Source organism: Lathamus discolor, chromosome 4 (genome assembly GCF_037157495.1).
Source record: "Lathamus discolor isolate bLatDis1 chromosome 4, bLatDis1.hap1, whole genome shotgun sequence".
NCBI lineage: Eukaryota > Metazoa > Chordata > Aves > Psittaciformes > Psittacidae > Lathamus > Lathamus discolor.
In genome coordinates this window covers 62904361-62920134 of record NC_088887.1, presented here as the reverse complement: position 1 = coordinate 62920134, position 15774 = coordinate 62904361, and the positions used below count along the sequence as shown (strand labels likewise).

Sequence of the window (15774 nt, the reverse complement as noted above, 5' to 3'; positions counted from 1 at the left end):
AGGTCTAATTCATATTTCAAAATCCTGGCGTTTGAGGACTGTATGGGAGCAGGGCATTCATTTCTGTTTCTGAGGAGGAGCCTCTCCTGTATTTGCTCTTCTCTGTATAATTTCATTGTGTTCACGAGTGACAGGGATTTGCATCAGTTATTTTGCAAATTTGTTTGGGTTTTTTTTTGATAAAATTTAGAGAGAAAAAAAAAATCTTATTTTGCAAATTGCAAAGAGAGCAAACACCGGGCATTGAAAAAGGAGCATACGTTATTAACAATGTTACAAACTTGAAGTTTAAGGCACAGACCATATATTCATATAAATGTGTTAATCTGCATTCCTTGGCGTTGGATTTCTATCTCCCAAGCATCTGTTTTTGATGACTGTCAGAGAAAGTCGTCTATGGAAATACTGAGGTATATTTATAGTTCCTTGCATCTATTTACAGGTGATTTTGCTGCTGTTTGCTACTCTTGCTCCAGCACTTTATTTCACTCCTGAAAGGCATTTCATAGGGTTAAATGCTGCTTTACTCATTAAAGTTTTCCAGCCTGTCCAGGTATAAGTTCCATCCACATCTCTGGAAATAGTTATCTGGCCATGTGGACTTTATGGAAAGATTATAAAAGATACGTGGTCATATAAAAAAATTCTGGTTTATATCCACGGTTCTTTCAGTTCTTTGGATGTGATGAAGAGTCCGTCTATGTTTAGGCCTTTATAGGTCCGTTAAGGACTTCCTTCCCATCTTTTATTTGTATCTATAAAATGAATTTTATTTATATATATAACAATTACATGAATGGCATATGTTGCATAATATGCATATGAGGCATTTTGAGTATTTCTGCATGCACACACATTTATTTTTCACAAGCGTGTATGTGTGCGTGCATGCGTGTTTATACACGTGTGCGGTGAAATACATGCTGGGAGGGAAAGCTACTCAAAATAAGAACGTTCATAAAGGAAAAGCTGTTAAGGTAGTTCACTGGGAGTTTGCATCTGGTGCCTTGCAAAAGTCCCGTAAGTTGCAGGCTTTACTGTAAATATCTACATACACCCCCATCTCAGCATAAAAATATTTGTGCTTATATTTGTCTTTCGAGAACTAACGAAACAGGGCTATGAATTATGCCTAAAAAGATGCCACAGAGATAAACATGTATAAAATAGTAATGGAATATGGAATTTTATATAATGCCAACAACTTTAGCAAGATTCTTGGCATAAGCAATTTAGTGCAATTTCATTTGTCTGAACCAGAATGATATTACAAAGTGAATTAATAGAACATTAGTACTGAAAAAAAAAAAAGAAACACTTCTTCCTTTGAAATATGAAGTGCCACTAACTTGAGATGAAACCTGAAAGTCAGTGAATAATATATGGGAAATATTAATATTTTAAATGTATCATATTTAAAATTGCTGTGAACTTAAACAAGGTTTCATATCAAGAAAACCCAAGTAATTCATTTTAGGCTCCAATTTCATATGCAACATTTTACAAATGAAGCAATTCACTAAGGAAGTGAAGTCAGGTATGTAAGCATATTTTGTTATTTTGCACATGAAATACAGTCATTATGGAATATGAATTTAATTTGGGAAGTGATAAAGAAGAACATTTATTTTATTTTTCTGCTGCGCTGCAAGGAAAACATTTTTAAGCAGCTGATTAATGAGATGAAATGAATTGATATGGCCCATAATACCTGCACGGGCTTTTATACCTCGTGAAACCGCACCACAACGGGACCTTTATAAAAAGTATAAAGTGAAGTAATGCAATCATGTTTTAAATTTAGAATGGGAGTTGATGCGATTCAGCTTGATGTTGTAAAAAGTGAGCCCTCTGGCACTTGGCATTACATGATTTAAAAATTACTCCTGCAAGGAAGGTTAGTAGAAAGCATGTAGCAGGGTTGAAGCCCAGCACGAAAGCTCAGGAGCAAATTGCAGTGCCACCGCGTGCCTTGCAGTTAGTTTGAGTTGGGAGAAAGCGTAGCCCCTGGTTCACTCCTCAGTACATGGCCAGTTGACTCCAGTGTTTGACACTGCTCAGCTCCAACAAGCAGGTACAGCTTAGCCTCTGGAAGCCAGATCTTGTGCCCCTTAAGATGAGTTAAATCCTGCTTGTCCTGTTCATTGAAGCCACCCGGAGGTTTGCCTCCTTGGAATGAGCAGGATCTGACCCTCTCTACCTCCATGAGACCTTCATATCAGCTGAGAGATTATTTTTGCATTTGTTTGATGTGGATGGAGTTAGGTCTGAGGGCCACATTGACCTTGTCCTGACTCCTAAGACATCTAAGGGTTAGATCCTACCCAGCTTGGCTCTGGCCAGCCGGGCCAGCCACAATGGCAGTTGCTACATATGGTGCACACGATACATATGACTGGGCATTTTGAACAGTTGGGCAAAAAAAAGGTGTCTTTGCACCATTGGGAAGTGCTGGGTGTGTATGAGCTTGTGAAAAGTGAAAAGAGCACTTGCATGTTCTAGGGAAGACTAAGGCTGTCATGAGGACTGTAAGCACTTAGGAGCTGTCTTACTGATGGACAGCACAAAGCCTGGTTAGTCCATAACCTGTTTCCCACTAGGAGCTAGTCACAGGTGCCACAAAAGAAGGCAGGTTGTTGGTGGTGGGGGGACACGCGTGACACCTGCCACACAGCAGATCTCTTTCTGGCCACTTTTGCCCAAAGCCCTGGGACATTTGCTATTATTCTCTCAATTATCTCAGACTAATTTCAGTAGCTCGTGTTTTCATTGCAAATGTCAGTGCCCTTCTGAAATTTGCTACAGATATTTTGGGTTCAGAACAACTGTGATGGGGAAGAAACCCCTCAACTTTTCCTCTTTAAACAGTTTCACCGTTTTATCACAATTTGTTTAAATATACATTTCTCTGCTGTGAAATAACCTTTCTTTCCACATTTATACCCAATGCACAATGCTAGCTCATAGCAGAAACAACATTTTAAAACACTGTGTCATGCTTATAGGATAATTATTAACCTTGTCAGAATAAAAAGCATACTAAAAGTACTCCATACAAAGGTTTGTGCCTTAACGTTTTTGAAAGTTTTTTTTTTAAAGTAATCAGAGATGTCACAACAGAGGGAGGAACTATACGATACGTAGCACATAGTAAAAGTATATGAATCCTACAGGACTATTTAGAAATATACAAAGATTATTTTCTTTCTCCTTTTGGTTAGCAGGCTACTTGATGAAAAGGTATGTTTTTGTTTTTATTCCTGCTTGTGTCTTAGAGTTCTGTGAAGATGATGTGCAACTACAAATTCCAAATTTTAGTTGCTATAGATGATACAAAAATAAGGAAAAGAAATGTTCATGCCAGGCATCTGGAGGGATAAATATACAAAGTCATGCAATCTGATAGCAGAAAGAATAGCTATTTGATGATAAACCTAATGCTAAATACAAACAGAATAATATTGTTCTGGTGAGAAATATAGCAAATAAAAAGGTATGACAAAAATACAGGTTTGAAACCCTTTCTGTTTAGATCTTTTCCAGTTGAATGTTCATTTTTAATATTTTGTGACCACTGAGATACAATTAGCGAACAAGTTACCCAAAACTTAGCTGTCTCAATTTTCACGTCCCATACCTAGAAATCCCCAAATGTAACCTGTATTAACCCCATTTAACTTTAGGAAGGTGTTTTTGCTGGTCATTGAGTGGATTTTCTTGAGACCTGATTCTTCATGCTCAGACTTCTTGTGCTGAAATGGATGGGGTATGTGAGCAGTGCTTGTAGGGTCGTCTACTTATTTTGTGCAGGAGGGCCAGCCTTGTCATACTGGGGGTTCATACAGGCATAGGAAAGGGGTACTTCAGGAAGGGGACTGTTTTCAAGGGCATTGGTTGTTTACGCCTTCATTTGACTTCAGTGAGAACTGTGAAAACTCAGTATTATATAAAAAATGTGGCCACTTTTCTTTAGGAACTCAAATGTGGGCACAGAAATCTGACTTCTGGTACCTCTGGCTGAAAAAAGAAAAGCTAAATGCTTTCACTGGAAATTTCTGTTTTTATCTTTGTATAGGTTTAGCATCAGCCCTACGAATACAAAACATGAACCTACCTTTCCCCATGTGATAACTCTTTGCCTTTTCCTTCAGAGAGGTAGGAGAAATGGTTGAAGCACTACCACCCTGAAAAAAACAGACATTAATAATAGAAATTATTGTTCATTGCTCAATTAAGAAAATAAGAAGTCTGGAGTCTGCATAGAGTGAATTATGATTTTAAATGCTCGTGTTTTGACTTTCTGAAATTAGGATCTTAGTACTGAACCCTTCCAGCTATTTCTTAGGACTGTTAGGAAAGAATAAGATGCAAATTTTAATGACCTGTTATAGGGACAGCTTTGTCCCCTGTGACGTGCTGAAACCTAAGGAAAATATAACAAATATTTTGAGGAGCAGCCAATGGCTGGGGAGAGGAGAATATGCCATAGACGTCTCTGCTTTGGTGAACCCCGTAGAAGGTTGCGTGCACCCGAGTTATGGGCTCCTCTTCAAATGAGGAGAAGCAGGGGAACCAAAACCTGTGGCTGGTTATCAGTCAAAGTCCTCTCGGTGCAGCACCACCAAGTTCTGGGATCTGTTTTTCCTGCTGGTGTCGAGACGCAAGTGGGAAAGGGGCCCAGCCTGAAGCTCTGTGCACCCCTGGTGCCAATGCTCGGGGGCATAGTTTCTTTGCCTGCAAGTGGTGGCTGAAGCTGGGGGATCTTTCTTCCAGCAAAACCAGGGACAGGCTGGCTCCATAGCCCCAGCAGGAGCTGGGGTACTTGGGCGGGAGTGGTGGCCCTCTTTTTTGCGCTGAACCCGTAAGGACGGGGCTCCCCTCTGCATCCTGGTTTCAACTTTGCTCTTTGGTTTAATGTTTAACTGCAGTGCTAGGTTTTAATTTCATTTCAGATCCTGCCTTCATCTAGAAATGATTGGGCTGTGCTCAGCACTGGCTGTCTTGATAGGTTTGGAATTCCTGGGGAACCTCAATACTGGCATTTTATAAACACAGTAAGCAAATCACGCTAGAATATTAATGGACAAAACACGTTTTAAGGGGGCATCATCACTTTGTAATTTCGCCTATTAGATATATCGGGTAGAGGCAGTTTGGGGGAGTTGCAGCAAAGCCACAAGTGTTCTTTGCAATTTAAAGCTTCTGAGTTTTAATTATTTCTTTTTTCTGCCACTGTGAAAGATCCCTAGAGACAATGGGGGCTGTGACATTGAGGAACAGGTTATCCTGAATGTGCAGAGAGCGCCATAAAAACCACAAAATGGACACACAGAATAAAATACAAACCCACTCGCACTCCCCCTTCCCAGTTTCTCTAATTTCTGGCATTTATAGCAGTTACATCAGCAGCGGGTAAAAGGGAAAAAAAAAAAAAGGCAGACGGAAATATGGTCCCTAAACCGACAGAGCCTCTTTACATTTGCTTGGAGAACCATTGCAAGGGGAAAAAATAATAATAGAAGACATACTACACTGTTATGGATTTTATTTGTTTAAACACAAATTTATGGAGCTGGCCACACTCCAAAAATTGGAGAGTTTGGTACTGCAGTTGCTTTGGTGTATTTTTCAGCATTGTAATGGGCTACAGGGAGACAAAGAAGAATATAAATATATGGCAGTTGATATTTAGATTTGGGTGACATTTTTGCTTGTTGTAACTGTCATTTTTAAAAATCCATTTTCCTGCTATTGAATTGCAGCAGACATTGATAGAGAAAAGCTGGAATTATTTAATAACCAGAATTAGGAGTGATTTTTGTGCTATATTTCTCATTACCCACTTCTTAACTAATGAGGAATCCTGAGGTCCAGACTAAACTCACCCATAGGGTGGATAGAATAAACCGTTGAAGAGTGGGATGATAGATGGACCTTTTCTTCACCCCCAAAACCGATTTCTTTATAAAGCAGTAGAAAGCAAACCCTTCCTTAGAGCATCGAAAAGCAAGCTCAAGCATGACACTACTATCACACCTTTCACGCTATTTTTTTTCAGGAGTCCGCCCCCGATTTTAGTCCAAAGGATCTGCTTTTGGGAATTGCGTGTCCGGCTCCAGCGTTTTGCCTGCTGAGGAAGAGGTATGCCCTTTGTCCCTCACCTGCAGATGGCTTGGATGCTTTTACTTTTTTGAGGCGAGCCCTTCCTAGTGGGCTGCATTCAGAAAGTGCTTTTCATAGCATTAGTGCAGAACCAAGTTACAAAAGAATATTAATCTAATACATTCCAAAATTCAAATATGTGTGATTGATAAGCATTATTATCTATAAATAAGGCTCTAATGATACTTTGGCAGTGTTGTAAACACAAGAATCAGAAGCAATTATTGCCATTATTGTTCTGCAAGTACTTCCCATGAATACCAAATGGATATTACTGTCCAGCTCCTTGGCACACAGAAATCCTGTAAAGAAACAGTTGTCAGTCAGTAAGGTCTGGCCGGCTGCTGTTAACTATGTTTGCCTAAAATGCAGCGTACCTAAAGACAAAGCCTGCAAGTTATTGAAAAGCAAGACGGTTGTTGATTTAAAAAATTCTTCTTTGTCTTTTGCAACCCCCCAAATGATGTTAAATAAAGCCTATGAGAAAGTTTTCACGTCCTGTGAGATGAACTGTTTGTGTGATGGTTGTGATTAAAAATGGAAACAGATTCTCTGCCAAAAAAGCTGCCCTTCTTTGTGTGAAATCCACAAAGGTGAGAACACCCCAGCTGGAAGGTGGTGTGAAAATAATGACATAGCCCCCCCGCACAAGCCGCTAGAGGTAACCCACAGATAGCTTTCAAGGATGAGAGATGAAAGGGGCGTTCATCCCCTTCACGTTTACCTCACCCCAGTTTGCACAGGTCCCATAGACCCGAGTCATGCCGGTGGCCGGGTCCCACTGGCTGTGACACCCCCACTCGCCTTCCTTTGGCAGTCTCACCTCCCTCACCAATCCCACCACTTTAGATGGCGCCAGCCAACAGCAGCATTTTGTGGTGGGTGTCATGTTGTTCTTCAGATGCCAGGGTGTCATCGCGAGCGGGAACAGTGTGGGTCTGACTCTCCGAATCTGCAGAAAGGGAAAGAAAAAAAAAACATCCCCAAACCCCAAACAGTGAGCTTTACTTTCCAAATGTGTTCAATTCTTCTTTCTTTCCTTGATATTTGGGGCGTGCAGCACCCTATACCATGTGGTTTAACATTTTGTTCTCTATTTGTAGGTCAACATTTCCATGATTAAACTTCATCCTTTATTCAGCCTGTTCTGGCTAGGCTTTGCAGCACATGTGATATAAGCTGTTTTCACAGCTAGTAGGCCAAATCTTACTCTGGATAAGGGAGCCAAACATATGTGACTGAGTCAGACACTTAAATCAGCTCCCTGGTAAATGGAAGATAACTCCAGGTGCAGTGTTGAACACTGAGAACCAAAGAAGTGGGAAGGGTGACCAGCCTTCCTTCATGTGGGGAAGAAGACATCCTATGCACACAGACAGTGAAATCATAGCCCTGCCCATGTTTTGCTCTCCTACATTTGCCTGAGGGTATGGGGCCCTCATCACTGAAGTCATTGAGAATCTTTCCTCTGACTTTGGTGGGCTCAAGATTTGGCCAGCCTGGGTCAGGCTCAGGTGGAGCTGGCTGTGGGATGGGCTTACACAAGAGGGGCATGAGGTGGGAGGAAGCAAGGCCCTTCTTGGGGAGCCCACCTTGCACTTGCAGCGTTCATAAGGTGGTTGCTGGGAAGTCAAGGAGCACCCTGCCTGTGGTATTGTGTTTCTTTCACTCACCCTCTCTTCATTGCCCTTCCATATCTGGCTCGTTTACTGACCGAGGCTGGTGTCTCTTGTTTTGCCTGGAGCTGGTATCAGTTACTCTAACGTAGGGTTGGACTGGGCCACCTCTCCTCATAAATCAGCGGAACCATTCCTGGAAGTGCTGGCTGCCTGGACTGAATGTTACCCAGCCAGGTAATCCTCAGTGCAGAGGATTTGCGTTAAAGGACTCTCTTTCTGGCTGTGTGGCCAACAGCCCTCCTCCTCCTTTGCCATTGCTTGGTAACTCTGGTAAGTACAGGAAAGGAGGCTTTTGGGGCTCATTAAATGCAAATGGAAGAGACAGATGAGCAGGCGGGTGTCATATATGGTCCAGAGCTGCTGTGTCATTGCTGTGTGACATTCCTACTTTCACCAGGGCTGGACTGGCCCTGGCTGTGGGACTCGGTGCTGCACGGAGAGTACCAGCATTGACTAGAGTGAATAGCAAATGAGAGCTCTTTGGCCAGTCCAGGGAGGACACGTTTTCCTCAAAGGGGCAAAGATGTACCCATATTATTGCAGAGAGAGGACTAAGCTTCATCTATTATTTGGTAATGAACTGCAGCATCACAGAAGGGAGCTGGCAAAGAACCATTTCCCTTAGAAATAAACCCTTCCAGAGCTCCACTTGGGCTGACTCCCTCAGCTAAAGGAAATACTGGCAATGCAGATAGCAGGACTTTCAGTGACTTTTCCTTTTATCTTTTTTTACGGCACCTATCCTTTAGCTTTTGTTCATTTGCTTTGATTTTTTCAATAGCTTTCTCATTTAGAAAAAAAAATAAAAATCTCCTGCCCAAAAGTAAATGTGATTGCTAGATCTTCAGTGGATAAGCTCAAATAATGAATACTGTGTGCGTGTGAGCACTGCATTACCTGCTGTTCAGAAAGTTCTGTCCTGAAAACACACACGGTGGCATGTAGGATGAAGTGGATGCATTACTCCAAGGCTTTGAAGACCTGCCTCATGGTTGGGCAAATCTCTGGGCAAGCAGGTGGGCATCTGATTGACTTCCCTGCCATTGTATTGGGAAGAAAAAACCTGCTGGCTACAAGAAGCAAGTTGTGAAGACTTAATAGAGGGCAGGTGCCTTCAGTGCTTGTCATGATGTTAGGGGATGCTGTCTTGAAGTGGGTCACAGAATTAGATGGGCTGGGCTGGTGTGCCTGGGGACATGAAATGATGCAAGGCAGAGGGAGGACGAATTGCACACTCCTGGAAAGCAGCTGGGAGAGTACCATGATTCTGCCCTTACTGGCGTGAAAGTTGATTAAGAATATGCTGGAATAAATCCGTATGTGCTTCAAAGATGCATTGGTGTCAAATTAGTGGAAAGGAGAGGCGAATTCAGGCCAGTAAGATCTGCTGATAGGGTCAGGTGGCCTTCCTGTCCCTGGGTCAGCCTTTTGGAAACACAAGCTGCATTTTGGTTTCACTTAAAAGTGTGAGCTAAATCGTGACACTTACAGAAAGGAACACGAGTGGAATTAGATGGGGAAGTCTTATGATCAGGGTGCGAGGGGATCACACCACGGTACAGTGATGTGAAGTTGGGGGAAAAGCAAGTTAAGCCTTTTCTCTGTGGCTATTTAGACAAAAGAAATTAAGTCACCATTTTCTTATGCTTAAATAACAGTCTCCCTCTCCCATGGTACAAAAGATCTTGGGATCACACAGGAATGAATTAAGACTGTGGTACCAGACGTAATTTCAAGCTAATGACGAATCAGTGTATTTTGACTACCTTTTCTCTTGTTTCTGATTGTCTTTTTTGGGGGGGTTGATATTACTGTAAGTAAATACATTTGTCTTTTGTTTCATTTTTCCCTTGTGACCTATTTCATTTAATTAGAAGGAAATTTATAATAGGAAATGAGTAGCATCACACTGGGCTCCATCCAAACCCTGTGAAATCATCAGGAATCTTTCCTGGGCTTTTCACCAGCACCGGATGCAGCCCAGCAGAAAAGAAGGGGCTATTTCCACCTTATCTGAAAGAATGTGTGCTGCCAGCATAAAAATATTACAGTGCTCATTTTAAGATCTGGCCCAGATACTAGGGAAACATTTTGCTACTGCATATGCCTTTCTGTGCCACATGTTTCACATCTGTGGCAGCACGTTAAATGATAAAGGTTCCTAAAACCTTAACTCCAAATATACATATAAAAAGAAGATACAAATTAAGGAAAAGATAAAAGATATTGATGGAAGTACAGGAGATGCTCTTTAACATGCATATTATTGACTCAATAGATTGTTACGGCTTCAGAGCTATTAGGGTCTGCTGTGTCAATGTGTACTTAGGGACTGTTTAATATGCAGATGGTTGACATGACAGACCGAAGCCATTACAGTCTATCATGTCAGAGGGGATACATGAATACACACTTTGCCAACACTGTGAAAAGTCCGTTTAAAATACAGTTGCTGTGCATACTTAGCTCCTTTTAAAATGATTCAATAGCTTTGGTTCTTTGGATGCCCACAGACTATGTTGCTGGATTTATCAGCAATGAAATTTATTTCCAAATTAAGCCATTTTCCATGTGGAATATGCAGTCAGGAGGACACGGTGTAATCTCAGAGATGCAGCTCCTATCAAATCTTGTAAAATTAGCTATTGCACTTGTGCGTGTGTAGAAGAGATCAGAATCTATCTGTCGGCATGTGTCTTTTTGAAGAATATAGTTTTGTCTTTCTGAGGGGTAAGGGAGAATGTCATCTCTTTTTTTCATTCAAATAATCTTCAGTAGCAATTAAATAGCTTATGCTACCTAAGAGATCAGTTATTACAAGATAAGCAGCATGACAGTTTGGAGAAACTGAATAAGTCTTTGATTATTTACTAAGTTTTGATATCTGCTATTTGCCTCAAAATGCTAAAAAGTGAAGTATAAGATACAAACATGAAAGGCTCATTTGATCATCATAAGGAAAGGAATCAGTAGTTTTGCTTTTATTTTCCTCAACAACTTATTTTTTATTAAAATAGCAAAGCCAAGTGTTGTGTTTAATAAGATATTTTTTTTCATTTGAATATCAAATGGAAAAAATACAATTAAAATATTTCTGCTTTTACATTAGTCGTAGGCTATATTTCAACAACACATATATCTAAGAAGCTCAGCATACACATTTGGTATATATTAGATGCTTCTAACAGATGCCCAGACCTCTTCCCCTGATTTTTAATGTTCTTTCTTATGGCAGCAATCCAGGGACATTTTAATTTGCAAGCCTGTGAACTTGGAAATAATACTTGTAGTGGGGCATTATATCTACTCAGTTCTCTCTAAGTTTATTGTCATGTGTCACCTAACTCTGATTTTAGTTGATTTGTTGGACTGAGGCACACTGCGGAACTCCAGCACAAAATTCACCAAGCAAAAGCCCGATGCCTTGCAAATAATAGTAACGGTGCAAAAGCATAAAGGCCTTTCTTCTAATCTGTGGGGCAGCTTAGGGGCAAATCTTACAAAGGAGAAGTGCATTTTCAGGCAAACGTGATGGCTGATTTTCTGACGGCTCCTTTTACTGCCTGATACTAACAGGGAGAACATTGGGACAGTCGGGAAGCGGTGGTGGTGGCTAGGGTAAGTGCCGTGAGGTAGAAAGTGTGGAGAGGACATTTTCCATAGCTTGTCACACATGTGTTCCTGGGTCATCTGTGAGATTTCTGTGGTGACACGGGAAAGCCAGGAAAAGCCTCGGGGAAAAAAGGGGTCCAGGAAAGCCCAGGAGGTGGCTGCTTCTTACAGCTGAATGAAATCACCATGCACTCCAGGAGAGGTCCCTAACAGGACATGTCTCTCTCTGTGCTGAGTTACCTCTGCAACGAGGAAGGAGCAAGCAGCAGAAGCCTGTGCCACAAGAAAATGTATCATAGCCTCAAACAACATCAGTGCCGGTAGAAAAAGTGCACTTTGCTTCCTCCCTAGCCCTGGGAAAGTGTGTGTATCCCTGTGATTGCCTCTTGGCAATAGATGGTGACCACAGCAGTGGGAGCAGCAGCACCTGCATCCCTTCCTGCTCCACCTTGAGCCATTGGGGGTGGCTGGGGGGTACATCTGGTTCCCTGGGGCTCTGCCTTTCTCCTTCCCAGGGGCAGCCCTGGGAGCTCCACATACCTCTCTGTGTGCCCACGTCGGCAAACATCAGCTGAAACAGGCATGTATGACAGTATGATATGGAGAGTTGCTTTACCTGATGCTAATCAATAAAGTGAAAATGTAGCATTTTGACAGCACTTGTAATTTTGACTATTGCAATGGCGTGCCATTTCTTTGAATGCAGCATGCTTCCGTGCCCCATTAAAGCATGGCTGGCATCGCTTTCAACTATTCACAAATGCTGAGATGTTGAAAAATGTAACATTTACAAAAGATACATCTGGTGTATATTTACAAGGCTCAGGAATCATTTAAATAGTGCCTGTGCCATTACCATATTAGGAGAAAAAGTTAGTCCCAGCCCCATATGTGAAGTCAGTAGTCAAATGTGTGCTGGTGGAAAGTCCGCTGATACGATACAGTAATTTAGGGTATGAAACGTGAGCATACCATACTGGGTGTTAATACCCAAATGAGATAAGTATAGACTGGCTTAACACGTGTGACAATTGCCTATATGCACCTGTTTCAAACTATGTGGTCAGAAGAGAATTATGGGTTTTGAGGGACGAATGTTTGATTTTTTGATTAAAGAAGAACCTTTGTGTTCTCATTCTGAGAGGTCATTCTATTTATTCCTATTCTTCAATGAGAATTGTAAGACCTATCCAGGAATTGAGGAAAAAGACGTTGAACAGCTTCCTTTGTATCACATAACACGTTGAGGACAAAAAAGTGTTTGTGTCCTCCTGTCAGTGCAATACCACTTAAGCTACATTTGAAAACTATTTTTTAATTAAAGCGATGGGTCATGTTTTCACCACCCGAAGGCAGGAAATTCAAGGTAAACCAGATACTCCCTTTCTCAGTCACACAAACATGAATTAAGCATGTAGCATCAGACTTAATTTCAATTTCCAGGTCTGTAATTGAATCTAGCTCAATGTGAACTTTTTTTTCCTGCACCATCACATTGATATCTGGATGTTAGTGACATTATTTAAAGCAACAAATCAACCTATAGGACTGTGTTCAGCTATACTTTATGTCATTTGACAGTAAATGGAATAAAAAAAAATGTTACTTTTCTCTAGGGGCAGATTTGTTAAAGGGTTTTCATCTTTTGTCAAGATATTTAATCTTGGAATGTTACAAAAAAAATGCACAGTTTGTACAAGTGCAGATTTCTGCATGCACAGTTTGCCTGATTGCTAATTTGGATGAAGACGCTTAGGCTTAACACAGGCAAATGAGAGAGGAAAGATAATTTTTGCATATATCCTTCTGAGTCAAGTATGAGTCCCCGGACTGTAAGTGAAGCAGGTATCCACTTTTGGGGCTGAAGGCTGTCACTCTGGATTGCCCCATACATCAGTCTCAGTTCATGCATGCCAATGAGAACAAATTCTAACAATGAGCTGTTGAGTGATGCCAGCAGAAACGAGCGTTTCTGAAAGCTTTGGGGTTTTGGAGAAAGCAGCTGAAGCCGACTCCGTGGCACTCACCACGGAGAAGGAGATTGAGATTTTGAATGAAGGAGAGTGAGATTTTGGCAAAAGCCTCCCACATAATGGACAATTGTGAACACACCCTTGTTTTCCAACAGGCTGAGTAAAGCTCATATGGGGCTATAGAATTAAGCCAAAATGCCCAACCATGATATTTCCTTAGAGTGGCTCACTACAGAACAACCTATCCAAAATTATTAGTGCTCCTAGTAATTATTATTATTAATTCCTGTTGGTAAGCCTGATCCTCCATCATGGTATCAATCACGTGCTGGGATGTCTACTGCTTAGGACACTGTACGCTCTTGGAAGTGGATGATTGTTTAATTGGTAGATTGTAAAGATGGTCTGACCTATTGCCTTTTCCCATTTTGCTTTGTTTCAATTGCCTGGACTCTCGCAGCTCCTTAGTAGCTTTTCTGATCCATCATGTCAGTCTGGCAGCTGTGCCTCTGCACTCTGCCTGCCTGCCCACCGTGAACCAGATTTCAATCTCAGATGCGTGGCATACCCTTCTCCCTCGCTGTCCTCTCACCAGAGAGCTGATTTTGCCTGCGCTTCTACTAAATGGCTTCATTTTAATGGCAACAACTGCTTTCTCCCGCGGGTCCTCTCAATCCGGGGCACTAGGTGTGCAAGGACAGAGGAGTGCACATTCCCAGATGTCTCTAGGTGTGTGCTACGCATCTGAGATTAGGCTTCCTCCTCACATCCACAGGCTGAGTCCCCCATCCACCCCAGAGAATGATCCTGCTCGGTACCACGGCCATTTTCATTTGAAAACATTCCCCCCATGCTGTGTAACTTCTGCCCTTACTGCGGACTCTCGGCTTCTCTCAAGCTGAATTTCTCTGTGGCATGCAGGCCTGCAAAAGACAGCGTCTCAAACTCCATTTTACATTAGGCCTCCTGGAAAATTGTCCTCAAAGGTTTCCACCCCCTCCCCAGCACTAAGAAAAAAATGATTGAAAATGTTTGAAATTGTATTAGCAAATTTTCAAGAGGAAACAGATTTTTTTTGCTGCCAAGCTGTATAATGGGTGTTTTTGAGAGGTCGTTAACTTCAACATTACAGTCAAAAACAGTGTTACACCCCGCACTGCATCCTTCTTTAGGCAATTAAGTTACTGATAGGCTTTTACATTTATTTACCTTGATGGAAAGATATGTTTACTCAACCTGAGTACAAATCAACATGAGGAGGGTGAAGTTCAGAGTAAATTTGACTAATGATGTTGTGTTTTCATCCTTAAAAGAAAGAAAAAAGCCTCCTTGCTTTTGATGCTATTTTATCTTCATTGGAAGGGATCCGAAATGATCCCAACTGTCATGTGAGCACTCAGTTAGGCTCAGATCCTCTTTGATTGCAGCTGAACATCTCTCTCTGTTGGCTCATACCTTCCCTTATATGAATACAGCGTACTGCACTTCAGGTTGTTTATTGAACAGTGTTTTAACTCTTCCTCTGTGGATGCTCTCATGATTACATATCTTTAAGCAAAATATGGGTTGCAGCCACCTTTGCCTGGAGAGATGTTAATGCAGCCACATCGCTGATGTGAAGGAAGAATTTCCTCTTGGTTTCAGAATAACTCCTAAATTACAAACCTGAGTGGTACAAGTCATATTTCTTTCAGTGAACCTTAATTATCTCTCCTTTTCTTTCAGGCCCACTCTGTTCTCCAGCCTTGTTTTGTGGATTTCTATCTCGCCAAGTAATTCCTCAGCATCCCCTTGAATGGCATCTACCGCACGTGAGCATCCTCCACCGTCTCTAAGATACTTTTGTTGTTTTTCTTTTTTGAACATTTGTTTTTTTGAGATGACATTGATAGACATGAGGCCTAAGTCTGGAGATGTTCTGTGGGTAGAGCTCACATTTATTTCAGTATGCCGAGCAGTTTTAGGATCTGATCCATATTGAAGACTAGCACAGCGTAATGAGGCCTGGGCATATAAAACAATATGTATTCTAACACAACTCACTCAAAACAAATATGTTCCCTTCTCTTCGGCTGGTATAAACAAACAATCTCCATTGTGTTCGGCATGGCTCTGCTGTGCCGCCTCACACAAGGCGAGAGCTTGGCCTCCCAGATCATGAAACATCATCTCCATCCTGTGATGTGGGTCTTCCAGCTGCGTGCCCAGAGAGCCCTGTGCCTTAGGATGCCAGTCCTAAGGGCTGACATTAATCTGGTGTTAAATGCTAAGTGCTTTATCCACTACAGATACATATAGAGGTGGTCTTGTTTCTGAGTCCTATGCTCTTCAGTCTGACAAAACGGGTT

General features: G+C 41.6%; 1 long non-coding RNA gene across 2 annotated transcripts in view; it reads left to right on the top strand.

Annotated features, from left to right (window-relative positions):
• Positions 1–15774, top strand: part of LOC136013622 (uncharacterized) — a 39828-nt gene that overhangs the window by 9928 nt on the left and 14126 nt on the right. The window contains exons 2-3 of one of the 2 annotated variants that reach the window (XR_010612301.1): positions 6059–6141; positions 15152–15237. This is a non-coding gene — a long non-coding RNA (uncharacterized LOC136013622). The remainder of the gene's footprint in view (positions 1–6058; positions 6142–15151; positions 15238–15774) is intronic. The other variant, XR_010612302.1, reaches the window with a different exon arrangement.